Raw genomic sequence first — 26,803 nt, 5'->3', positions numbered from 1 at the left:
AGGGCTGCGCTCCCTTTCACGGTGCACCCGTGGGAATCCTCGTACAGTCCATTGTGCCCGACTCTCATGGCGCACACCTCTGTGTACAAGGTACACGGTGCACATACAGACCGGAAGTCCTGTCCCTTCTCTTAAGGTGCACCCAAATTGCAGTTTCAGCTCCATCATAGGGTGCATCATTCGTGCATCATAGTGTGTCCCGCTGTCAGGGTGCACTCCCGTGCAGACACTACTAGATGCACATACAGACCGGAAGTCCTGTCCCATCTCTCAGTGTGCAGTACAGCGCGCCCTGAGTCGCGGCTTCTAGCCCTTCTTCTCTGCCCCCTCCGCCCAAGCCTTCTCTCCCAGCCTTCATTGTGATGAAGAGGAGGAGGCTGGTAGTTCTGGGCTACCGGGAGAGGAAGCCGAGGGCTGCAGCTTTCAGGACCAGGGAGAGCGAGAGGAGGAGGGATCGGAGCTGACAGGAGGCTAGAGAGGGAAGGGAGGGGCCTGGCAGGAAACAGGCAGGGTAACAAGCATCCTCTCCTCCCTGCATCAGCCTACTCTCCATCCATCCGTCTCAGGCCGCCCTTCCCGTCAGGGCCTTGGTGGGTAGTGGGGACAGGAGGGCGGGGGAGCGGCGGCAGAGCAGGAAGAGGCGGGGGAAGGGCAGAATCTCGGGCCGCCTCGCTTCTCTTCTGCTCCTCCAGTGCACCTGCCGCTCATCCGAGAGAGGGAATACACCTGCCGCTCCCTGAGAGGAGGGGAGGCCGGAGGCACCGAACCACCGCTCCTTGGGAGGAAGCGAGGCCGGGGGAAACACAGCCCCTCAACCGGGAGGAGGGGAGGCCCGGTGCTCCACACCACCGCTCCCTGGACACCACCGCACGCACACTGGGAGGAGGCAGGCTGAGGGGACCACAGCACCGCTCCCTGGGAGGAGGCAGGCTGAGGGACCACAGGGGGAGGAAGTGCCACACCACCACCTCTCTCTGAGAGTAGACAGGGGCACCATAGCAGCACTCCCTGAGAGTAGGGGAGGCCAGGCCACAGCCCCACACGAGGGTACCAAAGCACCAGTACTCCCTGAGGACGAGGGGAGGCGGGATACAGCACGACTGGTCCACGAGCACTGCAACGCCTCTCATGGACACCGCACTCCACTGCCTTTGAAAAGAGGAGGCTGGAACACAGAACCACTTCTCCCTGAGAGGAGGGGTTGTCGTTGACACTACACCACTACTCCCAGAACACAAGAGCCCCTTACCCGAGGGAAGGAAGGTCGAGCACACCTCATCATTGATAAAAGGAGGGGAGAAGAAGCCGCGGAGAGCACACCACCTTTCCTCCACACATCAGTTCCCTGATACAACTCTAGTCCAGCGACAGCCCACGACCAGTCCTTCGAGTCAGGGATTCCAGGGAGACTACAGCACTCTTCATGGAGAAGTGAAGACCAGAGGCAGGACACTTCGCCTCCGCAAAAAGGCAGCCCAGGAACACCACAACTCCGGGAACAAGGCAGGGCCTAGGGCGTCACACCACCTCTGCCAAGAGAAGGTAAGACCAGGGACACCAACTCCCCCCCCCCCCCCCCCCCCCTTCCTGGGACAAGTGGAGACCTGGCACCACCACTGCCGGCCCATGGACGCGAGATCACCTACCCAGGCAAGAGAGGTTGACGTTGGCTCCCTACCATCTCTGTAATGTGAAAGAATCCACCAGGGACACCCCAAGCTGACTTCCAAGGCGAAGGGAACACCCAATAGTTGTTCCCAAGGAGAAGCGGAGACCAGGAAGAACCTGGAAAAAGCGGGTGCTGGGCGAACCCGAATCTCTTTGGGAGACCAGAGGCATGTGTGCCCTCCCCTTGGAAATAGGACAAAACAAGACCCATCATTCCACACTGCCCGGAACCACGGACTGATTGTCAGGAGGAGGGGGGGATTCAATACTTGTGAGGAAAGGGGGAGCTCCGGTGGTATCAGAAGAGAAGGACGGTGGCCAGGGAAGATGAAACTAGTGAGAATTTAAGAAGGACGGGCAGCTCAGCTGTGTGATCATTGCCTGCTTCCAAGTAAGCAAAGCCAGAGCCGGAAGGGAGAGCTCCCCTGCTTCTTAAAGCCCTTAACAAGCTTTAAAGCCGAAGAGGCTGTGGCCGTGGAGGACGGGGCCCAGTCTGGGACCCGGGGAGGTTCTAAAGCGGCCTAGCAGCAGAGAAAAGCCACCAGCTGGGAGTGGCGCCAGGCCCGGGCTGTGCTGGGGCGGCAGCCACTGAAGCCCCCCGGGGAGCTGGATCAGAGCTTCCCGGCATCCTGCTCTGGCGGAGGACGTCTGCGGCAGCGAGTGCGGCAAGACGCACGGCGGGGGCCCGGCGCGAGCGCGACAGGAGCCCGGCGCGAGCGCGGCGGAAGCTGAGAGGAGCCCAGCGGGAACACGACGGAAGCTGCCAGGAGCGCGGTGGGCCACCGAACGGCGTCCCTCGGAAGCCTTCATCATCCATGTCTGCCGCCGGCAGGGACCAGGGGCTGCTCTAAAGGTAAGGGGTCTGTTGATGTTGTGACCCTACGAGGGGCGTATTGAGTCCCGAGCCCGCTGCTGGGTTCAAGCAGGGAACATTAATGACCCATGGCACGTAATACTATGTCCGGATGTGAAAATGAATCCCATAATATAAAGCGCCAGAAGTATCCCGCAATTAAGACAATCTGATTGCACATTTTTTTCATTAGGTTTCCATAATTTCGAAACTATGGTATCAGTACTGAATAACATTCAGTACTGATACCATAGCAACCCTAACCTTTAAGGTCAACTGACCTCTGGTTCTTCTTCTTTTATGCTACCGTTGCACCTTTTAGCAACTGTGGGCTACCGCTAACCCTAACACACACTCTTGACCTGTGTAACCCTTACACTCTACCTACCTTAAGCCATGTGCTCTAACTCATGCTCCATTACTAACACTAACAGACACCCTCCCTCAGGCTACTCTCTAGCTAGCTATACATCTGTCCCAGGGCCCTTACCCAATACTTACCATAACCTTTTGCCTTCCCATACCGTCAATTCTGTTCTCTAGCCGTACCACATAACTAATCTTTACCCTGACCATCACCTTTACAGTCTACCTACTCCTAACTCTAATTGTTTCTCCTAACCCTTGCTCATGCTTAAATCGTACCTTAATCATTAACCTTATCTTGGCCTTTACCCCTAAGCTGTACATATGCCTAACCATAATTCTGTCCCCCAGCCCGTACCCAATCCTTATCTTAACATTTACCCTTATGCTGTACCTATCCCCAACTCCAGTTCTTTACCCTAGCATTTGTCTCAATATTTAACCACAACCATTACACTTTCTGTAACACAACCTTGAACCCTAATCCTGTTTTAAATCCCTACTTTATCCCTAATTTTATTCCTCACACTTTAGTTGATGTTACATTACTTTTTTGTATTGAAAATGTATATTGTCTTAAGGTCCTACTTGTTTTACTGTAAGCTTTTTTTATTGTGGAATTTCTTTATTTTGAATATGTGGTTGTTGTTTTTATTTGCCATAGTTACTTCATTTTCATATAATGCCCCTTCCCCATCGGATCCAAAACTGTTGCTTTCTAGTAACTAGCATTCTACAGTCAATCTGCATATGTTAGGTTTATGATGATTCTGGTTCACGATTATTCTACATAAAGCTTTCTACTCTCCTGTGGTTAGGTTCAATCTCTATACATGTGTCACTATAATAACAAGTGACCCTTTCCTTGGGACAGCTACCCTATAGGTAACGAAATAGACCTCCTGTCAGATGGATATTAGCTCTGCAGCGACCAATATAATGTTAAGGTACAAGCGTACCTTCCGCACAGAGAACAATGCATTGCTAAGGTTACAAGCGTACCTGCTCCATAGCGAATTTACAGTCTTGAGGTCACAAGATATTAATACACAAGAGATTAATACATAGTTTCAGTGGCAAATATACCTGCCGCGTAGAGATGGGTACAGTGTTAAGGAGGTAACCAGTCTACTTGTTCCATAGGGTACTGATACACGTTTCAGGATAAATGTTTGTGCCATAATGATAGAAGGGATTCACATAACATGCATTGCTGCCCCACAGAGATCAATACAGTGTCTAGGTAGCCCAATATCTACCTTGTAGTAAATAACACAGTGTTCGGATCAAAGGGATACTAGCCTTGCAGGGATCTAAATAGTGATCAGGTAACCAGCATACCTTCCCTGAAAACAATGTGCAGGTAAGAAAGACACAAATACATTAGAGACTGATGCATTCTGTGATAAGAAGTGTACCTTCACCATAGTGCTGATAGAGTGACAAGTGTACCTGCTCTGTAATAACCAATAGAGTGTTTAGGAAAGAAGGGAACCTGCTTTTAAGAGACAATACGATCTTCAGGTAACACGCATACCTGCTCCATAGGGACCGATCTATAGTTCAGGTCATAAGATAACTAGCCTGCAGGTTCCAATATGTTGTTTGGGAAGAACTGTACCAGGTACACAGAGACTGATACATCGCTAGTATAGACGTGTACGCGCCCTGCAGGGTTTGAGGCAGGTATTCTGATAAAAAGCATACCAGCAACAGACAGAACCTCGATGTAAAGAAATAACCAATTATGCTTTAATCACAATTTTTAGAATAGCACAAATATTTAATAAAATGCACATAAAATACCAGTGATATTTGTTAATATAGTTTACCATCTATTGGACCAGATAGATCGTCAAAACCAAAATAACATAGAAAACAACAGTATACAATCCAAGTTCTAAAGACGTTATTGTATCGATGCAGCATTTTGCTGGCTCCTTGACCTGTATCCCACCTTCTGCAGGACCAATCACTGAATTAAAACTATTGATATTCTCCGGGATTTCATATCATTGTATATTGAAGGTGAAGGGAGAAACAACAAAGTCGACATTGCACCCTGCGTGGGTGCCATGCCAGCCAGCACTGCATTAAGGCATTGGTAAGTCATCCCTATAGCAGGCCTACCAGCCCTAAGACAGGGTGTACTAAGCCACCGGTGAGGGCATATCTGCATGAGAAGATATGCCCCTACAATATTAGTGTCCATTCCTTAATACTGCAAGCGCCAGTGAAGCCATAGAGAGTACATGGGCTGTAAACCTGACAACTTGAGTTCCACAGCACCACGATGGCTTCGCTGAACTCAGGAGTGTTTGGTACCAAACTACTCTTATCAATAAATTCACACTGATGCCAGTGTGGGATTTATTGTACTATGTACCTGTAGAGCACCTCAGAGGTGCCCCCTGAAAACCTACCAACCCTGGTGTGGTCTTTAACTGGCTGTAGGCAGCCAGCCACCACCAGACATGTTTCTGGAACCCTGGTTAGAGAGCTCCTTCTCGCTGGGACCAGAATCAATGCACATCCTGGGCAAAAGTGTCACACATCCTCCTCTAAGATGGGCTTGTGCTCGAAGGGTGAAGCTTCAAAGACCTGCCACCTTTGTAATGCAACCCCCCAGCCTCTGCTGCTAGCTGAAGATGGCAGCCCCTGGTTTACTCCCTCACGTTTGGGGTGGAAAACCGCCAAGAATACTTAAGAGAATAGGAGGTGTGCTCACCTCTGTCAACTCTACCCTTAAAGTGGGGGAGGGTAAGATAAAGAACATCTTTCATTCCCTGCCATCCTGAAGATGGGGGCACCTCTCCAATCCGGGTTTGGTCTATGGCCCCTCCCACAGGATGGTGGCAATATAGTCTGTGTGGTCACCCCATGTAAGGTAATATTGTTGGCCCTACCTAATACTCCTTTAAAACACCTCCTAAATGTAATATTTAGGTGGATCCCCCTGACCCAGAAACTAGATCTGTGATGACATAAGAAGCAAAAGGACATCCCTGCAGAGAAGACTGAAGACAAATGCCTTGCCCCCAGCCCTACCTGCTTGTCTTTTGCCTCAGCGAACCTGCAACCTGTCATGTAGCCAGCGACCTCTGAAAACCCTGGAAGGGCTGCTGCTTTCGAAAAAGAGCCCAATCTCCAGTGGACAGCGGACCTGTCTAGAAGAAACCGACTCCAAGGGCTCCAGATCCAGCGGGAACTGCAATCCCTGCCAACTCTGCCCCGACACCCACAGCCCGAGTCTGAGTGACTCACCTGTGTGGTGAAGTCTCCCCAGCGAACCTGATCTTCTTTCGAGCGTTGTCTGACCTCTTCTGATCTCCATGGGGGCACCTGCAGTGTTAATCTAGAGGCTACCCCAACCGCGACTGGCTTCGGTAGGTAGACTCTGACATTGAGTGAGTGAGTGAGTGAGTGAGTAGAGATTTATAGAGCACGTAGTTACCCGGAAGCATCCCAGCGCTAAACCAGAAAAAGGAACAAAGGCGAATAGCAAAGAAGTAACGTAGAATCATTAAGGAAAGAGGTGGTTTTTCAGGAGTTTCCGGAACCGCAGATGACATGATTCTGCACGCAGTTTCAAGGGAAGGGAATTCCACAATTTGGCTGTATTTACAGAGAATCGCCGCCCTCCTGTACGTGCCTATTTTACTCTGGGCACGATGACCAGACATTCATGATCTGAACAAAGAGATCTGTTGGCTTTATAAGGCAAGACTAGGTTCTTCAAGATGGGGGGCCCCTTACCCTGCAGAAGTTTGTGTGCAATGCACAGGGATTTAAATTTTACCCTTTCGCGTATCGGAAGCCAGTGCAGCAACTTAAGTGCTGGTTTTGCTGACATTCTGACTGACGTGCCTGTGAGAAGCTCTCTGCGGCGTTCTGGATCTGTTGAAGTTTATTAAATGTAGCTTCAGGGGCACCAAGAAAGATAGCGTTACTGTAATCCAATCTGGACAGGATCAGTCCTTGGATCAGCAGCTTCCTAGAGGGCTGCGGAAGAAGTGGCAGAACGTTTCGGGCCTATCGAAGGAGGCCAAAGCAAGCTCCCGCCATTTTTTTTAGCTTGGGTCTTGAATGAAAGATCCTGTTCCATCCAGACACCCAGGCTTTTAATCTCATTTTTTGGGCAGGGGAGCTCACCCAGACAGGTGGGCCAGATGGTCAAAGGCAGTGTGGACCCCTTATGCCCTAGTAGCATAATTTCGGTCTTAGACCCGTTCAATTTCAAAGAGGATTCACACATCCAGGTATAAATTTTTGATAAGCAAGAGTGAAGAGTGTCCGGGCACTGGGCAAGTTGGGATAAGGAGACAACCAGTTGGGTGTCGTCTGCGTAGCTCACGATTTTGATCCCAAACGGAGCAACCACCTCCTCCAGTGGGGCCATATACACATTGAACAATGTGGGGCTAAGGGATGAGCCCTGTGGCACCCCACACTGGAGGGGAATTGCTGCCAATCGTGAGTTACCCTCCCAGACCTGAAAGGTGCGGCTGCTAAGGAATGAAATAAGCCAAGACAGAGCTGTCCCTACCACACCTACATCTGTCAGTCGTTGGATTAAGACCTGATGGTTAACAGTGTCGAAAGCTGCACTTAGGTCCAGGAGGATCACTGCCACTAATCCTCCTGAATCCAAAATGCATCTAGCCTCCTCAACGACTGCCAGAAGGGCGGTGTCCGTACCCTGGCCAGGGCGAAAGCCAGTTTGCAAATTCCGAAGCAGGCCATTGGACTCTAGGAAATGGGAAAGTTGTTGATTAACTAACCTTTCCATGATCTTACTAAGTCCAGGGAGTAATGAAATCGGCCTAAAATTGGCCAATTCCGCCGGATCAAGGTGTGGCTTTTTAAGGAGTGCTTTCACAATGGCTCCCTTCCAGCCAGGTGGGACAACGCCCTGCAAAAGAGAGGCATTAATAAGTTCTGTAACCGGTATAGCAATAGTGGTCGCTATCTGTTATAGGATCCGCATGGGTACCGGATCACTAGGGGAGCCACTTTTAATGACGGCCAGAGCTTTGAGAACCTCATCCACTGAGACTGGACCGAAAGCATCGAGCTGAATGTCGGGTGTGGCTGGCCGACTTCTTACATCTATTCCACGATCAACTAGGGGCAAGGAGGTTAAGATGTTATACATTTTAGCATCAAAATAGTTCGCCAATTTATTGCATTTGGCTCCTGAGGTGTCTATAGCCAGAGGGGGTTCAGGCACCTTGAGCAGTTCCTTGACGATTAGGAAGGTTTCTCTAGAAGAATTAGAGGAGTTTTTAATTCTTTCATCAAAGAATTGTCTCTTGGTGCTTCGAAGGGCAGCCTTATATGCTCTGATGGCAGTGCAATACTCATCTTTGCTGGATTCCTCCCAGTCTTTCCTCCAGGAACGCTCGAGCTTCTTACATCCTTTTCTTCGGAGTTTCAGCTTAGACGTGTACCAGGGAGCAGAGCCAGCTCTCTTCTCCTTTTTCTGAATAGTTTTCTTGGGAAGAATAGAGTCAAGTGAGTTGGTAAGCCAATTTTCAAAGTTCGTATCTGCAACCACAGGATCAAGAACTGGAGGAGGATAGGAATGTTCAAGTTTGGAGATCCAATTCTCAACAGAGAGCTTGGACCAAACCCTATTGAAAGGCATTCCTGCACCTGAAGCCCCTGTGCCTTGGTGAGCTGAACAGACGGCGCCCCTATGACTGACCCTTTACATTTTTATTTACCTCTGCTGTCGTTCTCCCCCCTTCAACCTCCGGTGCCTTGCCGGCAGCTTGTTTTCCAAAACAAGAATCCCCATTAAGAAACATCGGGTGCCCGACGTCAAAATTGCACCTTGCACCTAGCCGCCCCTGTGTCGCTGATGGTGTATGTTTGGTGCGGCTTTGTGGCCCCCCTGTGCTTAATATAACTCCCAAAGCTTGGCCCCTGCAACTAATCTTACGTGCAAGCAGTGTGGCTTCATGCATCCCCAGTCTCCATTGAAAAGCATTGGGCCTAACACTGATTTTGACCTCTGCACCTAGCCGCACCTCTACCGCTGGTGGTGCAGTTTTGGTACTCACCTGACCCGTGCTGACCTTTGGTCCAGAAGACTGGAATTGTAAGTGTGTTACTTACCTGTCTAATCGCAATATTGATTTCCCCAGAGCTGTGCTGAAAAGTTTGTGTCGACTTCTCAAAGTGAAAAATATTTTTTATTAAAAAACGAACTTACCTTATTGTGAAGATCTTGATCTTAAATTAAAGTACAAAGTATATTTTTTTTAAGTTGGTCTGGAACTCTTTCTTGAGTTGTGTGTCCATTATTATGTGTTATGTGTATGTATTTATTTTTATAAAGCGCACATATCACCATTCGGTCTCATAGCGCTGACAGAGGGTTTGGGAGATGCAGAAAAGAAGGGGTATTACGCCATTGCCTTGAATAGTAGTGTTTTGAGTTCTCTCCGGAAGATTTTATGATTCTGGTTTGATCTTAAGGCCGTAGGCAGGGAGTTCCATGCCGTAGGGCCAACCTTCGAGAAACTCCTATCTCCATTTCTAACAGTTCGAACTCTTGGTATTTTTAGGAGATTTTTGTTTGAAGAGCGCAGTGTTCTTTCCGGGCAGAATCCCTGAAGTTTGTTTTTTAGATATTTGGGGTCTTGTCCATTTATTGATTTATGCACTAGGCAGCAGATCTTGAACCTTATGCGTTTTCTGACTGGGAGCCAGTGCAGTTTCTTCAGGCACGGGGCAGAGGGAGTGCGTGGGGGCAGGTCGGGAGTCAGTCTAGCTGCTGCATTTTGGAGTGTCTGCAGTTTAGTTAGTGTACCTTCATTCGCATCTGCCAAAAGTGCATTTCCATAATCAAAGCGGCTGGTGATTAGGCCTCGTATCAGTGGTTTACGGTAAAGCAGGGGTAGCCATTTGAATATTTTCCTTAGGCTTCTCATAAGACCTATGCAGGTGTGAACTACCTTGCCTATGTGGGTGCCATGGTCAGCTTGTCGTCTAGGGTGATGCCCAAATTCCGAACAGTGCTTTTCGGAGATAGGCAGGGTCCGAGTTCCTGTGGCCACCACTCCTGAGACCAGATGGATTTGGCAGCGCCGAAAAGCATTATTTCGGATTTGCCTGCATTCAGCATCAGGAAATTATTGGCCATCCAGCCCTTTATCTCTAACATGCAATTCCTGAATCTCACTCTTGTCTCTGATGGCTCGGGCCAAGGGTTATGAGGATTTGAGTGTCGTCGGCGTACGACACTGTGTCGAAGCCGAAGTCCCTAATTATTTTGGCCAATGGTGATATGTAAACGTTAAATAAGGTCGGGCTTAGAATTCAGCCCTGGGGCACTCCCTTATCTTATTGATCACCCCTGATGAAAAAGGTCCTGATTTGACCCTAGAGCTTTGCCCTGCAAGATAGCTCTGGATCCAACCTAGGGCTTGGCCTTCGACACCCATCCCCGCCAGTCGCTTTAATAGGACTCTGTGGGATATGGTGTCGGAGGCCGCCGAGAGGTCTAGCAGGATGAGGATAGCCGACTGTTTGGAGTCCAGTGCCAGCCGAACGTTGTCAACCACCTCTATCAGTGCGGTCTCTGGGCTGTGGGAAGCTCTGAATCCTGACTGCGAGGAATCCAAGAGCGTATGTCTTTCCAGGTATTTTACTAGCTTCGCGTTGATAATGGATTCCATTGATTTACCAAAAAGTGGTAACAGAGATATGGGGCGGTAATTTATCGGTTGCTTAGGGTCTGCGTTATTTTTCTTCAGGATTGGCCTCACAATGGCTTCTTTCCAGGGAGTAGGGAAGGTGGCACGTGTTAGGGACGCATTAAAAATAGATGTTAGTGTGGGAGCCAGGGCGGGTGCTAGTTTTGCTAAGATCTGGGCGGACGCTGGGTCTTTAGGAGATCCAGATTTAGCTTTTTTTAGTTTGTCAGCTACCTCGTCCTCAGAAATTGTTCCAAAGTCAGATAGGTTCTGCTTTATGGGGTTTGTGGTAGAGAGGTCTGCATGGCATACTTCACTTGTTGTGCCTGTTTCTTTGGGGAATGATTCATGGATTATATTTATTTTATTTTTGAAATAGATAGCTAATTTATCAGCCCAGTCCTGTGCGACCTTTTGACAGGCAAGGGGGTTTGAGAACTCTTTTACGATAGAATAGAGTTCTTTCTGTGAATTTCCGGCTGCTTTAATTTTTTCCCCAAGATAGGTTTCCTTAGCAGTGGCAGTGGCTATTTTGCTCATGTATTCTTTATGTGCAATTTTGTATTGTAATTTGTCATCGGTATTTTTTGATTTGCGCCTTTGTCGTTCAGCTTTCCTTGTAGATTGTTTAGTGGTTTTCAACTCATCAGTGAACCAGGGCGATTTCATTTGCGGGCAGTTTATTTGGCGTTTAGGGGCTATGAGATCCAGAGTCTTACTGATTGCGGAGTCAAAGTCTAGTACCGACTTATCTAGCTCTATGTCCTCGCTTACGTTTGGGGGTGCAAAGGTTTTGGCGAACGCTTCTAGGTTAATCTTTTTCCATGGGCGGCTCATCTTTTTTTCTTTAAGGTGAACCGGAGCAGGCTCACTGGTTTTAATAGTGAATTTGATTATTACATGGTCTGACCATAAGACGGGAATTAGTTCATTTATATGCGTTTCTTGGGAGTTGGTGCATACAATGTCTAGCGTGTGACCCGCTTTTTGTGTGGGGTCGGTTTCGAGTAATCTTAGGTCCAGAGACTCAATACTGTTCATTAGTTCCATTGTGTAAGGGTCCTCATGTTTTTCCATGTGGTGGTTCAGATCGCTTAACAGCAGGAAGGTTTTACAGACTAATATATGGGGTGCTAAGATGTTAACTAGCTGGGTGGAAAAATTGGCTTTGGTTTCTGGGGGTCGGTAAATCAAGGCTCCTTTCCATGACTCCTTCCTATTGAAGGCAAGAGAGAAGATTAAAAACTCTCCCCAGGTGTCTAGATGAGTGGCGATGATGTTAATTTCAATCTCCGTTTTGTATATTATCGCAGTCCCTCCCCCTCGTTTCCCGGTTCTGTCTAGTCTGGCTATTTTGTAATCAGAGGGCAAAGCTGCCGCTATGTCCGGGCCCAATGTTTCCAATAGCCAGGTCTCGGTTACAAAGAAAAGATCCGGGGCTTCTTGATCAAGTATGTCCCAGATCTCTAGTGTGTGCTGAGGGAGTGATCGCACATTTCCATAAAAGGCAGGTCAGTAGTTTGCGTGTTGGAGGGGGGCAAGGTTTGGTAGAAGGCTCTACGTTTGCTAACTGGGTCGAGTTGAGGGACAGGAGCTCTGTGCGAGGGTAAGTAATCATTTTAGAAGTTATATTTGTTTTTACCTGTTTGTAGACGACGGACTATCGGGGGGGTCAAAAAGAGTAGGCCTGTCGCCGGCCTGGCGCGGACAGGCGCAGACTGGTAGGGCTTGACTTTGGCGCGACTTAAGCGCGCTGCCTGCGCGTCGCTGCGCAAGTCCGCTCTGCGCACTCCGCTATATACAGGAGTGGGCGGGACCGCCTTCCGGGGAGTCTAGGGCGCTGACCGGTGTGGGCTACCGGAAGCGCTGTTGTGGGAGGAGGGACCCCGCCGTGCTAGCGACACAAGCCGTGACGGATCGGGTGTCCAACAGGTAATCAGGGGCACAGATTCAATTTCAACACAATACAGATTTCAATCGTTGTTGGTCAATGTTGTGCTATAAATGTCTTACACTCCTGTGTTAGGCCCAAGGCTGCTCGCCCACCTTGGCATTAATAGAGCACTTTGGGTTTTACATTGAGCCCTGTATACACTTTTTGGGAACCTCTGGATTCTCTGCTTGGTATAACCACCTAGTTGCAATACCATATACAGAGCCAGCTTCCTACAGAGGAAGGTCTAGCTTTTGAATTATCGTTCTGAAGTCTTCTCCTGGGAGAAAAGATTTCATAGTTTTTCAAGAGAGACAGAACCAGGCTGTTTGGCAATATGTTCCGTCATTGGTATGAGTCATTTTCTGTTAGTTGGAGTATAAAACCCATTAGGTTTAATTCCTAAAGCAATGACTGAATCAAATAATGTTTGGCATTGTTGGCAAACAAGAGAGCTGTGGTCTCCATGGGTTTTAGCATCAGGTAGTGTGTTGACATCTAGGGTTGGATGCTTTGTGGCAGGCTTTGAATGTCTTTATGTTGTTGGTTAAGGGGAGTTTGTTGCCATGCCAGAAAATAAAATACCATTACAATTTATGCTACAGGTGTTTCCATTATGTTAGGGGGCAATTAAATAAACATAAAAGTACTGCTCTAATATTCAGTCAAGTGGCACCTTTTATTAAGTAGTTACACAACTAGTCAGATTTCTGCTCAATATGCAAGATGATCAGGAATAATAACGGATGATCAAATAGGCCAATGCAGTTCATTGGGCTTGTGACGCTCCGCGCATCCAACATCTGTTTAGGATGCCAGGGTTGTTACTTTGGTTTAGATTTTTAATACCCTCACTTACTGGTCTTACATAATCAGTCCCCATCCAGTACAATTATCCAGCTGCAGTCAGTGTAATCATGTAATTGTGCTCATAAACCCATTGTAATGTGTAGTGCATTGGTGTGTACAGCTGCATAACATACAAGTTCTCACAATCCTTAAGTAGGTAAATCACCATAGCATCACCTATATCAACATTGTTCCTTCGCCTCGCCATTTCTCCCCTCTCTTCCTGTTTCACCTTTCTCTACTTCACGTCTCTCTCTTTCCTCACGGTCGTGTTGTATCTATTCAGCACCTCACTCATCTCTAAATCCCTGACTGTCTCTCTACAGCGTTTCTCTTCCCACTCTTATCTCTGACTGTCTGTGCCAACTCTCTCTCTCTGTACCCCATTTCTTTCTCATCCTCACCTTTCTTTCTCTTATCCTCTTTCTTTCTGAATGTATTTCTCTCTTTCCTTCATCTTACTTATTCTCCCTCATCTCTCTCTACATTTCAGCGTATCTACCCCAACTCCAGCTCAACCCTCTCTACTTTGCCTCTTTCTATACCCAATGCCTCCGTACATTTCACCACCTTCTGTACATTGCTATTAGCTTTATATCTCTCAATTCTCACTTTGCAAATTCTCTCTACCTCATCACTCTGTACCGTGCATCTCTATATTTCTCTCACTACCTCATGCCTTTCCGTCCTCCCTCCCCCTGTAGCTCATTCCTATGCATACCCCCTCTCTTATTTTGTTTACATTATCTCTAGCTCTCGCATTGTATAACCTGGATGTATCTCTACTTCTTTTGTGCTCCCTACCTCTATACCTTTCTTTCTCTCTCTTTATCTATGTCTCTCCTTACCTCACCTATCGCTTTCCCTCGACTCTGTTTTTACCTTCTTTGTACCCCTACTTTACTCCTTTACCTCTCTTACCTGAACTTTCAGCTGATTTTGGTTTTCCCCTTTTCTAAAAGTTTAATGTATAATTCAATATTGTGTGGCATCTGGATGGGGTTGCATTAACTGAAAACTGGTTACAAATTCAATTTGTTCCGTACAAGAGACCCCAAAACGTGTCTTGCCTGGTGCACCAAAAATCCTTACAATGGTACTGCTTCAATCTCCTTTTATTTATACGAATACTACTTCCTACCATCTTTCTGCCAACCCTTTTTGGTTCCTGGCCATCTACATTAAATGGCACAAGCAGTGGCCTGGTCCAGAGCTGGACTAGAGACGAGCCCGAGCCAGTAGTTTTTCTTTGGCTTCAAGAGCCGGAGTATGTGCACAGTGTGAGGCCACTGCACAGTTTGTCTATGTATCAGCTGCATTTTATTAATGGTAAGTATACTAAAAGCCCATCAGCAAATAATGGATTCTGCAAATGTAATTTTTTTTCTACAAAGAAAACCCTTTTCTCAATTGATCTATCTTTTTGTGTGTGCATTGTTTGCCTATTTTCATAGAAAAAAACTTGGCTTGCGCTGCCTCTTCTTAACCAAAAATAAACATTTGTCTGGGACATCATTTTCTCTCCAACTTCATACAGCAGTTAAACTTGGCTAATTTCCTGTATCTAAGTTATGGTCTAGTGGAAGAGATTGAGTTGCATTAGATCACACAGTTGGGTAACAGCTGGGTAAAGCGTGTAGCTGGGTTACAACGCATGCTTCCTGCACCAGGATCTTAGCGACTTAGTCACTAACCAGGTGTCCACATACCCTTACTCCTGAACCCTGTTACCCTCACATAGCACTTGAATGCCCAAAGCATAAAATACACCAGCCACACATAACTAGTTTTACCCACACTTTGATGTCATCTACTGTTAGCATCTCACTCTACTTCGAACTATATTCTGACATGTGCCTTTCACTTGGCAATAGCGTGCCATCGCACTTTGTCATTACAGACACTGTTGTCACTTTTGGGCTTTTGTTTGACATCCTAATGCATTGCAGCTCTTGTAGTCTTGCTCCAGTTCCATTGACTTAATTAGACTGTAACACCTGATTGCATCTATTTGTAGATGAATAAGCAGGATTCAAAAAGGTGTTCATCTTAACACGGAGAGTGGGATAGCTATGCTACACAGACTTAGCAGGCACTCTTTGGTCAGTTGCATTTCTTCCTTGTCCTGCCTTCCCAGGATCCTCCAATTTGCCTACTAGCCCCATACCTTGTCTGTCACATGCTGACTGTAAATGCAAAGCTAAACAGTGTGCACAAACCATGGGTGGCACATTCCGCCACATCTGTCGTCATAGCTAGCAGCACTTTGCATTTTGGGATTCTTATATGACTCAAATGGACTAGAAGTCCCAGAATGACCTCACTGACTACACCAACACATCACTCACCACCCTTAAAGGCACTCCTGACATGTATCCATTATCCAGACTCTTCGTACTGTACAGTTTTATATACTTTAGATAGAACCTCATGGCCCAAATGAGGCTGCAGAATGCTTCTTGCCGCCCCTTCAGAAAACATTGTTGGCTGGGATGGATGTTTGGCCGTATGCAGGTTTTGGGGGAGGTACGTAAGGTTCTTCCACACACCACTTCCATCCCAGCTCCTTCTGTTTCCACTCTATTTGCTGTCTCCCACTCAGCCCTCTCAGTCCTAACTGGCTGCGTTTCCAGAAAGTGGGTCACATGGTTCGTTTGCTATGTAGAGCAGGCACTTGTGGTGAGATATAGAGACTGCACTGCAGGACAGCTGCTTGTGAAAAGTTGGAGGAACTGAAGCATAGCAACTCAGTCACAACCTTTCAAATGCAATTGCCTGGCTAGAGAAATCACAATTTAACCAGAGACAGCCAACATATCAAGGTAGGTAACACGTAAAAGTACTGTTTGGTGAAGAAAATTAGCTTATTCTCATTTTCCTGTTGGTGCAGTATTCTTTAGAAAAACCTCTCGCTAGAAAGGGTTGCAAAAGGAAGTAGTGTGGAGAGTATCAGGAGAGGTGCAACTCTGGTATGAGTGAAATAGTGAAAAATAAAATAGAGAAATACCAAAGTTTGTTACAAAAATTAGCCAGCTTCGCTCCTGATTAGAGAGAGTATGACAAGTGTTCATACAACTAACTCTATGACCTTTTACTGATGGCTAAAAGGCACGCAGGATGTATATAAGAACATAGTTGTAATATAGTGCTGCGCATTACCAAGATGTGGAGAAGTGTGGCTCAATGGTTAGAGCAGCAGACCCTGATGCAGAGGTCTAGCCCGGGACCAGGGTCTGGTCTTGGGCTCAAAAATTCCGCGGACCTGATAATTCTCGCCTCGGTGCCTATTCTAATCATAGAGTCCCACTCTGCAACTCTGGGCAATAGCTTGCTTAATCTCCACAACGGCCCCCACAACGCTAAGGATGCCTGGCCTCCACCTTGGGGGTGCCCAGGAGTGGACGCCTCACAGGGAAAGCCAGGATGGGTTCCACAGCGGTATTCGTACAAGCGCCTTGAGACCCTTGCGGGTGAGTAGTGCGCTATACAAGTATCAATTTACCAATACTATTTTTTGCCTCTTTTTATATTTACCTATAGCCATTGTATCAGTGCCTCAACTTTTGTCAAATTGCAATATTGAGACGAGGGTAGGTGAAATGATTTGCCAAGGATCACAGAGATCAGAGCGCCAGGAGGCAATGCACTCAAGTTAACACTGTAAACACTGACTAAACTGAATCAAAACTGCCAATAGTTGAACAAGATGGCACACCCGCCACCTCAGCTGATAAGACAGCATGCATTGTACAGACAGCATCTAGAGTTCTACATCAAGAAGTTTTTCATACCCAATCCTGGAAAGCAGGGGATCTGTGGAGGGATTTTAGTTGAAGGCAGGGCCGCAGACAGCATCATTCCCTTTATTGCGGTGCGCTGCAGACAGCCTAGAGTCTTTGTTTGTTTCTCAGCTGCGGGCGCCCTTCCTGTCTGTTTTCTGTGCTAGGTAAAAGCACATTGCGGTAGATTTATCAGCACTTTGCACTTGTGATGCCAACCAGTGCAAATTGCTGATTTGCCGTTTACTTTCCAGCACAACATTTTTTTGGGATGGGAAGTTGCCTAGGTAGGCAACTTTGTTTCAAGGGGGTGCCCATGGGTGGTATATGGGCGTTCCAATGCTACCACTCATGTTTGTGGAAGCAAAGCCCTATCTAGCAACATTTGTGGACAGGGGTTGTGGTAAAAAATAATACCTCCTTGATGCAGGAGTTATCTTAGATAAATTATTTAATTTCTCCATCATTTTCAGACTTTGCACGCATGCTGCACTGTACAGCACACATACACGAATTGAAATGTTTTAGTCTAAGCATAGTATTTTTCTACTGGTACATTATCCCTCCAGTACGAAACCCATGCTAGACATCATATACACACCTTTGCACTATGGTGCCTGGGTGTGTGCTTGGTGCTAGGCACTATTAAAGGCCTTTGGTTGCTGTTCTGCTTTGCGCTACATTTGAATAAATCACCCCCTTGTGTTATGCTACTTCTTGTGTTGCCAGACAACATGAATTGTGAAATATCTTTTTTCTGAACAATACATTTTTAAATTAGCCATCTAGCGTGCAATTTAAGCAAATTAGGTGCATGTATTTCAGTTTTTGGAAACAATCAAGCACATATCCTGATCATACTGGGCACAAGGCAAGGTGTGCCCCAGGACCATGAGCCACTGGTAAGGTTATGCTCACCCTGCCCCATATATACCCTTTAAAAAAAATTGTATCAGCAAGCCAATCAGATTGCTGCGGGTTTGCGACTATGCATCTGGGTTTCTGGAGGACAGATAAAGTTTTCCTAGTTAAGTGATGGGCTTTTAATTTTTTATTATTGGATTTGTGAATCTCACGTCATTTTGTGGATTAAAGGTCCAGATATCTTTAAAATGTAAACTACGTTCTCCAGAGCAGAACACCTTTTAAACACATTTTTTTCTAAAGCTACTGAGTATAACTTGATCCTGGGGCCTATTTTGTTAAGCCCAGAGTGACCTCTCCAGGGTTTAAATATTTAAAAAAAATATTTTTATAACTGGACTCACAACTCATGTGGTGGATTTACAAATATTAGACCATCCTTGGAGTTTCAAGATTTTCAAATCCAACAAAGGATTCCCGAATCCTGAAAACATTTTTTAGATTAAAAAAAAATGTGCGCACTATAGCTATGCTTGGTCATCTCCGCTACACTTGGCCAAAACCCATGCACAGTGGCGGTTGACCTTTAGCATCAGATCTAGCTATGCTCTGCAGTGGTTTGAGCATAAAGCCCTGGCCATATGTCAGGCCCTACATCTATTTTCTGTTGTGCAGTACTGAAGTTCATATGCAGCAGGGATTGGTCGCTCCACAATCATTGGAGGCAGGCCATGACTAAGACCAGACCCTGAGACCAACCAATGCCTCATACAGTTCAAGGTTGCATGCAGCAGGGATTGGACATCTATTGAGGGTTGGGTACATTTCCTGGCCATGGGTCAGGCTCTGTAGCCAACCCATTTGGCCATACTCAGTGGGTGTTAGTTGCCTACTTAGACTTAGGTGCAAGCCAGGCCCTGCTCCCAACTCTTGCTGCACTTGGATACATGCTGTGTTCAGTAAGGGTTGCCCTCTTGTGGAGGTTTGAGGTCAACAGCTGTCGGTTGGAGCCCTACATCCAGCGCCCATTGTACAATGTGAAAGGCCATGGTCAGCAGGCTTAAATATGAGTGAAATGTAATGAAATTGCATGGTTGTATGGTTGTATGGCAGAGGCACGCATGGCCAAACCAAGCGTACCTCTACCACGTAGCCTGAACTACGAATACGTCTTAACCACTCATTCCTTTACCACGCATGCCTTTACCATTAATTTTGATTGTAAAGGCATGAATAGTAAAGGGGTATGCGTGGCTATGGTCGCTACTACTCCGACACCCCCCCCTAAGTCCTAAAATTCAACCCCCCTACCTCGCTCCCCACCTGGAGGCCTAATACCTGCCCTGCCCTTAAAATGACCCCTCCCCCCTGCCCTGAGGCCTAAAACCATGCATGCCCCTCCCCACACTGTCCCTAAAACGACCCCAACCTTTTTCACTGTCCTGAGCCCCAAAACCACCACCAACTCCTAAAAACTCCCCCCCAAACCCAGCCTTTAAAACTTCCAGGCCCCGTCCTGCCGCCCTGAGCCCTAAAGCTCCCCTTTCCAAAACTGCCCCAACCTCTTTCTGCCCTGAGACCTAAAACCCTGCCCCCATTGAAAAACCTACCCCGACCCCCCTGCCCTGAGCCCTAAAACTGCCCCACTCCTAAAAACTCCCCCCTCAAACCCAGCCCCAGCCCGAGCCCCACTTACCTGTTCACATCTGCAGCTTCCTGTTCCGAAGCTTTCTCACCCATCCTGAACACAAGAGCGCGGTCATGCGTGGTTAAGGCAGATGCGTTGTTCAGGCAAGCGTGGTTACACTGGCTCTGCTCGCGCTGTTCCTGCCGTTCCCCAGATTTATATATGTGAAGTGAAATGTTTAAATCCAGAATTGGCGTCATGTTATCTGGTATGTCATCAATAATGACATTTCAGACTTCATTAATGATATCATTTAACATGTCATGACTGATGTCATATGTGAGAGAGCATGAGCCGTGGACAATGGGAACTCAAGTTCTGGTTAGTTTACCTAACAAATACTGACAAATTTCAGTGGCTTGTAGGTTTTGTTCTTAACCATAATTTCACTTTAGCTATGTGAATTTCAATTTTCTTTAAAAAAAAACATACAAATTGTCTTATAATAAAAGCAATCCATAACTTTGTTTGAACCTGTTTTTTATTAGTGAATAGACACTTCGTTCCTTGAGCTAACTGTAACTGATGAATTTTAGTGTTTTTGTTTACCTAATCCCCCCTGTACCTCCAAACACTGCGGATCTGCCACGATTCTCCAGTGGGCGGCACTAAGGCTTGCCACGGATTTACGCATCCACGGAACCCCCAAAACTTTTTTTATTTTTTATTGTTCCCACGGTTGGTGCCCTGGTACTCCCCCACTTGGCCCTGAGGGTAGGCTACCCCTACCCTTCTATATCTTATTTTATTTTGTAGGACTGGGGGACAGAGTCCCTTAGTCCAAAGACGACAGCCACAGCTTTTCCTTCAGGTTGGGCCCAGCCACTTACAATGCACGTGTGAACTGGCGAATCCGCGGACCCACCCCTTTGTGAAATGTACCTAAATTATGAACTTTGATTTCTCAAAAACTACTGGATGGATTTACCCCTATGAAATATGTTGTAATTCCGTTTAGCCATTTTTGCTGTAGCATTGTCTAAAGTTCCTATGGAAAAATGCATGGGGAAAAACATTTTTATGACTCCCTTTTTCTCTGCCCCCACTTGATGGATCACCCTGAAACTTTCAAGAAAGGAGCTGAGGTGGATGAGATTTTATTTTGGGAAAGTCTCGTGAAGATTTGTTAAATGATACCAAAGTTATTAGCAAACCAAAAAATCCCTTTTTCAATGGAAACTTGGTTCTAGCTACAACTACGCCAGTAGGTAGTTATAGTTAGAACCTAGTTTCCATAAGAATTTTTTTTTGATTTGCCAATATCTTTGGCCCCATTTGACGAATCTTCATGAATTTTTCAGAACCAATGGGTTGGCCCTCGCAGTTTCTCTGTAGAAAGTTTTGGGGTGATTCGTGAAGCGGGGGCGATAAAAAAGGGGGGTCCCAAAGCACGTTTTCGCCATGTTAATTTCCGTAGGAAATTTTGAAACAGGCTACAGCCCGAACTGCTGAACAGAATTACACCAAATTTGGCAAAAAGGTAGCTCTTGGTTCAGAAAGCGCCCTTTTTTAGGTCTCGCCTGAGCCAGCGCTCATGGGCTGCGCTGCGAGGCTTCTAGTAAGGACTTTAACCCCTTCCATGCTCGTGACGGAACCATTCCGTTATGAATCACGGATGGGCTGTGCTGATGATGGAATGGTTCCGTCACGACCACGCCCGCGATTGGAATGTCCAGTACAGGGCTGGAATTCCTGCTGCACACAAGCGGTTAAACTCGGACCACACGCTCGTGATTGTGGTCCGAGTTTAAAGTCACACACTATTAACCTTTTCGTGCATATTTCTAAGAAAGATAGCGCACAATTGGCCAAAGGCAGGTTCATGTCCCGCCTTCTCACTCCCCTGGCCTAGGGAGCTCAGGCGCGAGCAGCAGCGCAGCCAGGTGCCAGCTGCATACTGCTAATTTTTTTCGCAGCCGTATGGCCGCGCTTGCCTTTTTATGATTTCCATTTTGGTTTGTTACCCCTTGTTATGTCTGTCCTGATGTGATGCAAAGTGACTTATGCTTCGGTTGCCCTGATCTAGACATTAACCATCTGGAAAATGAAGGAAGCATGATGGTTTTGTCAGCGCCCTTCCAGAAATATACCTTTACAGGATGCTGCAGTCATGCAGTGATAACTGCTTCATATGTGTTGCTGAGCAGTAAAGACAGATCTCTGGCTGACCCTAGGTTTCTGGTATACCATACTTAAAAAAAATGTGTCAGACAAACGCTGTAACTGAAGTTACACATACAACCATTTCATACTGATCTACATACAAGCGTACAGGTTATTACAGTTTTAGAAACTCTTCTAAGAAAACAGAGCATGTTCTGCGCAAGTATCTTTGCTTCTTAACTAGTTAAGCAATTTCTTTATTTGAAATTTGTCTTACACTCAGGCACAGATATTCAATTTTTTAAAGATAAGAACCAGCTACAATCTTAGTTCATGACAAGTGGTGTTTGAATTCCTCAGTGTTAAATGGTATTAGTGATATGTGTATTTCATACTTTAAATGGTGCAGTGCTTGATGCTAGTTCCCATGGCCAACCCTGCCATAAGGCAAGGTTAGGCAGCCATCTTACTGTGGCAATCACATAATGGCCGCAGAAGGCACCAGAGTGCAGCAGGGAGCTGCCAATACAATTTAGTATTTTGGAGCAGGAGAGCAAAAGATGACACATTAATTCTGCCTGTTACACTAAAATTCTAGTGTCATATCGCTTAGCTGACACTTTTAACATCACAAGCTAAAATATTACTAACCCAAAATTGTTTACAAGTTTCCTCTGAGCACACAAGTCACATTACTGCAGAAAAACTGCACAGGCTGACTGTTTAACCTTTTCTTGAATATTAGGCCTGACCAGAATTAGTAGAAAATCTTGGCTGGAAATATCTTTAAAAGGATAACGTACTGCAAGCTAGCACATAAACCACCTTTGTTAATCAGTGGTAAGATTTTCGATTATAAACATGATAGGGGTATTTTGTCATCTGGATTCTGATGTAGGTTTTAGTAGCCTGTGTCTCAATCAAATATTTAAGCACCACTGCCCTCTCACTGCTAATGGCATTAGCAGTGGCAAATGATCTCTGCTCAGGGTGTAAGCTGGTGTGAATTGCCTTCACGGTAAGCCTGGGGCCAAGCCAAAGGCAAGACTGCAAAATGAAGGCAAAGCAACCTAGAGCTGTCAAGGCCTGACTTCAAATGGGCAATGAGGTTATGCCCACCTGCTTCCCTAATTTCACTCCACACTGCAAAATGGACTCTCTCATCCATATCCCTGCTGTTGAACCACTAAAGCATGAAAATATTAGTAGTTAGTGCTACCATTCTGATTGGCTAAACCAATGACAGCATTCTTAGACTTCATCTGAGTAATCATTTCAGAAACCTTATCAGTTGTGTTGTAATGTGCAGGTACTGCACACATAGTGAATATAGTCAAGTTTGTTTCTGGGACAGAGCGTTGTGAAAGAGTTTCATAATGTTCCCAGTTTGCAGGGTTTCTGTTTTTTAGGCAGATGGAGTTGTGCGAATGACAAAGCTGCTTCAAATGCTACCAGTGCATTCATTTATTGTGTATAACTAGAGCATTTGTATAACTTACTGCATGAGGCTACTGCTTGTTTTATGTGCCCTATACCTCTGTGCCTGCATGGAATCCAAAAGTTAGTCAAAGGATAAGAAATTTTGATTTGAAAATTAAAACAAGCATTGGCATAGCCAATAAGTCTCGCCTTTGGGACCTTATAAGTGTTTAGCCAGGCAACAATCGATCTTGTTGCACCAAGCATATTGCGCTGGATAACTAAACACTTATAAGATCCCAAAGGCGAGACCTATTGGTTATGCCAATCCTTGTTTTAAACGGTGTAAATCCGTTCAGTAGTTTTTGAAATATTAAAGGAAAAAGAAATATAGATATCTGGGCGGAGCCTAACCACACATCTCCTCCGGAGCACAAGCTTCATTCTAATTGGCTGCCAACACTCCAAACCAGGAAGTGTTGGCAGCCTCGCATCGAGTGAAAATCAAAAAGGTCAGACATACATTGCAATCAAGAAAAGGGGGCAGGGTAAAAGACCCAGACCCCCAGGCCTGCTCAGGGGACCCCCAGACCCTAAAAAAGCCTTACATTTTTTTTTTTCGGGCGGGGTCACGCTGGTGCATGAATTGCCAGATTTAAAAAAAAAAAAACAAAGCGCGGGCTCCCCTGCTTCGTTTTTAAAAGCCCCGGGGTGGGCCAGCTCTCGGGGGCAATTTGATTTATGTAGCGGGCCTGCGGGGGCCTGCTGGAGTCTGCGGGGGCCCCCCCAGCCCTGGGGACCGCCACCATCCCGGGGCTTCAAATGAAAATTGCTCCTTGGGCGTGCTGTGTAACAGACTGGTTAGGGAATATGCTGTTTCTTTTTTATAACACACAACACACAAACCGGTGAATGTAATGATGCTAAGGCACAAGCCCACATGGACGGACAGCTCAGTGTGAAGAGAGCCTGCTGCAGAGACCACTTGTTCTAGCGCTCGGCCTTTTATCTTTTAGGAGCAGGCACCATGCTGCTACATCAGTTCGCCAATTTAAGCCTTTAAACTACTGCTTAATTTGCGCCGGGGTCTACCAGTGCGCACATGGCCACTTAATCATTAGCACTTGCTCTTTGGGCGTGCTGTATAACAGACTTGTTAGGGAATATGCTGTTTCTGTCTTATAATACACAACACACAAACCGGCGAGTGTAATGATGCTAAGGCACAAGCCCACATGGACGTACAGGTCAGTGTGAAGAGAGCCTGATGCAGAGACCACGTGTTCTAGCGCTCAGCCTTTCATCTTTTAGGAGCAGGCAACCATGCTGCTACATCAGTTTGGCAATTGTAGACTTTAAACTACTGCTTAATTTGAGCCAGAGTCTACCAGTGCGCACATGGGCACTCAATCATTAGCACTTACTCTTTGGGCATGCTGTGTAACAGGCTCATTAGGGAATATGCTGTTTTTGTTTTATAACACACTACACACAAACCGGCGAGTGAGATGATGCTAAGGCATAAGCCCACATGGACGAACAGCTCAGTGTGAAGAGAGCTTGCTGCAGAAACCATGTGTTCTAGCGCTTTAATCTTTTAGGAGCAGGCAACCATACTGCTACAGCAGTTTGGCGATTTTAGACTTTAAACTACTGCTTAATTTGTGCCGGGGTCTACCAGTGCGTACATGGACACTTAATCATTAGCACTTGCTCTTTGGGCGTGCTGTTTAATACACTCGTTAGGGAATATGCTGTTTCTGTTTAATAACACACAACACACAAACCGGCGAGTGTAATGATGCTAAGGCACAAGCCCACATGAACGGACAGCTCAGTGCGAAGAGAGCCTGCAGCAGAGACCACATGTTCTAGTGCTCAGCTACCAATCAATAGCTATGCACTTATCCAATCACTCTGTGAATACTCATGCAGTTATAAAATCACCATGCACTATCCTTCCACTCCTCCAATGACCCAAGCAGTACCCATGCACTACTACAATTACCCAGATACTAATCATGCACTCATACAATAATCCAGGCATTACCCATACACTAATGTGATCAGTCAAGCATTAGCAATGTAGATTTCCAATCACCCTGACATTACCCATGCACTCATGCAATCACCCATGCAGTACCCATGCAATCCTCCAATCACCCAGTTACTATCCAATCACTCATGCAATCAGTCTGCCACTACCCAAGCACTTATCCAGTCACCCAGGCACTACCCATGCATTCATGCAATCACCCAGGCACTACTCATACACTCATGCAATCACCCAAGCATTACACATGCACTTACAAAATTAACGAGGCATTACAAACACTCTTCCAATCACCCAGGCACTACTGATCCACTGATACAATTATGCAGGCAATACCTATGCACTGCTGCAATAACCCATGCACTACACATGCACTCCTGCAATCAACCAGCTAGTAACCATAGACTTATCTAAAGCACTCTACCAGTACCCAAGGACTTATAAAATCACCAAACACCACTCTTCCACTCTTGTAATCACCTTGACACAACCCATGCACTCATGCAATCATCCAGACATTACCCATAAACTAATGCAATCAGTCAAGCATTACTCATGTACTCTTCCAATCTTCTATACATTACCTTCATACTCATGTAATCACCAAGACATTAACCAAGCAGTTACAAAATCACCCAAGCACTACCCATGCACTCCTCCAATCACTCAGGCACTACTCATCCACCCATGCAATAACTCAGGCAATACTCATGCACTGCTCCAATCAACCAGGCACTGCCCATGTATGCGTCTAATCACCCAGACACTACTCATTCACTCCTTTAATTAACCAGCTAGTAGACATGCACTCCTCCAATCACCCCAGCACAAGTCATGCCCTTATGCAATCACCCAGACATTACCTATGCGCTCATGCAATCACTCAGGCACTATCCATGCACTCATGCAACCACCCAGGCACTACCCATGCACTCATGCAATCATCCAGGTATTACCCATAAACTCACGCAAACACCCAAGCATTACCCATGCTCTTGCAAAACCACTCAAGCAATACCCATGCACTTACAAAAACACCCAGGCATTACAAAAGAACTCTTCTAATCAGCCAGGCACTATTCATACACTGATGTAATATTTCAAGGACTACTCATGCAGTGCTCATTCACCTGTGCACTGCCCATGCACTCCTCGGATCACCCAGCTACTAGCCGTACAGTTATCCAAACACTCCACCAATACTGAAGCACTTATAAAATCACCATACACTACCCTTGCACTCTTACAATCCAGGCGCCACCCATCCACTCATGCAATCATCCAGACATTACTCATAAACTAATACAGTCAATCAAGCATTACACATGCAGCCTTCCAATCTCGCAGACATTAACTCTGCACTCATGTAATCACCCAAGCAGTAAGTAAGCATTTTTTAAATCACCCAGGCACTACCCATTCACTCTTCCAATCATCGAGGCAGAACTCATCGACTCATGGAATAACCCAGGCACTATCCATTCACTGCTCCTATCACCCATGTACTACCTATGCACTCCTACAAT

The 26,803-nt window shown here is 46.3% G+C and overlaps 1 protein-coding gene across 3 annotated transcripts in view; it reads left to right on the top strand.

Annotated features, from left to right (window-relative positions):
* The first annotated feature begins 636 nt into the window (after window positions 1-636).
* Window positions 637-26,803, top strand: part of GABBR1 (gamma-aminobutyric acid type B receptor subunit 1) — a 750,676-nt gene continuing 724,509 nt past the window's right edge. For all 3 annotated transcript variants that reach the window (XR_015296080.1, XM_086924382.1, XM_086924381.1), the window contains exon 1: window positions 637-2,521. The gene's annotated coding sequence lies outside the window, so the exon portion shown is untranslated. The remainder of the gene's footprint in view (window positions 2,522-26,803) is intronic.

This window comes from Lissotriton vulgaris, chromosome 5, assembly GCF_964263255.1.
Source record: "Lissotriton vulgaris chromosome 5, aLisVul1.2, whole genome shotgun sequence".
Lineage (NCBI taxonomy): Eukaryota > Metazoa > Chordata > Amphibia > Caudata > Salamandridae > Lissotriton > Lissotriton vulgaris.
The sequence above is the reverse complement of the archived record's forward strand: the minus strand, read 5'-3'. Positions and strand labels throughout refer to the sequence as shown.